Here is a 1,296-nt window from a genome sequence, read left to right on the forward strand (position 1 = left end):
TATTTTTGCTTATCCATATATTTTTAATAGTTTTACCCATGAGAACTCATTCCTAATATTAATCATGGTATTTAATAGGATACTAATTTGGCAACTTTCTTTTCCTTTTCTGACAATCACCAACCTACTTAGTAAAGCATTATTATTAATCTAGATATGGGTAAGAGAAGCCCATTCTGGAGTGTTTTTTTTTTTTTAATTAGAATGCTAGATCGATACCCCTGAAGTGTGAATTCCTGATTAGAGCAGCCATCTGCATGTGGGTTATAGCTTAACCAATTAACAAACCCATAACAGCATAACATAGAGGACTATATTGAAATATTCTGAAGTAAATCCATTCATCTCACTGACAGCACGCAGCTCTTGCCACTCTGGCTCCATGCATAATGGAAGGCCAGTAACATTTTTGCACTCTTGGCTCCGTAGATTGCCTCGGGTCTAGGTATTATAGTAATTCATGATCTTTCCCAATTTCTTAATCCCTATAAACAATTCAAGTGCTAACTGCACAAGACAATGCTTAAGAGCAAAGCTGGATCCAAACACGGATTAAAATCTTCCTTCTTCAAACTGTTGAAGTTAAAGATAGATATAACTTTCATTTCATTGTATGCATGTACTACTAACAATTCCTAATACCGGTGAGGCCTTTGAGGTTGTGTATCATTGTGTCATTTCTCTCTGAACAAAGGATAATGTCGCATACCCATTGGCATGTACAATTTTATAGAGTACTATGTTCCAAGTACATAATCAATAGATACTTGTTTAAGGAGGCTAAACCACGATGGTAACTCAATGCCTTGCTTCTTAGAGTTGCATACACATTCTTGTTGCTTACAATTAAATAGAGACAAAGTCTAAGTATTACTACTAAATAGCTGTGTGCCCTGGGCAGCACTCTTACTCTATGAACCTCCAATTTCTCATATGTAAATAAGGAATGAGAGCCTCATAGTTACTGTAAAGTTTAAGAAATAAGACATATAACATTCCTATGACATGCTTCAGTCATAGAATTCACTCAAAACTGTAAGCAAAATGAATTATCTAGCAAGTGAAAAATTGTTTTACACTTTCTTCTTCCTTGGAAATACAGTATAATAAACATCATTGAAATGCTGCATTGGAGTACAGAATTGACTCATGAATATAAACTGATTACATTATATCAGTCTTGCAGACATGTAGGTTTTAAGGGCATTATCTTGCCCCACAGAACATCAAAGTAACTGTAATTATTATTTATTTTTAATAAGATTTTAACATACTTTATTTAGATTAATTGTATAA

The sequence above is a fragment of the Acinonyx jubatus genome, chromosome B1 (genome assembly GCF_027475565.1).
Source record: "Acinonyx jubatus isolate Ajub_Pintada_27869175 chromosome B1, VMU_Ajub_asm_v1.0, whole genome shotgun sequence".
Classification (NCBI taxonomy): Eukaryota; Metazoa; Chordata; class Mammalia; order Carnivora; family Felidae; genus Acinonyx; species Acinonyx jubatus.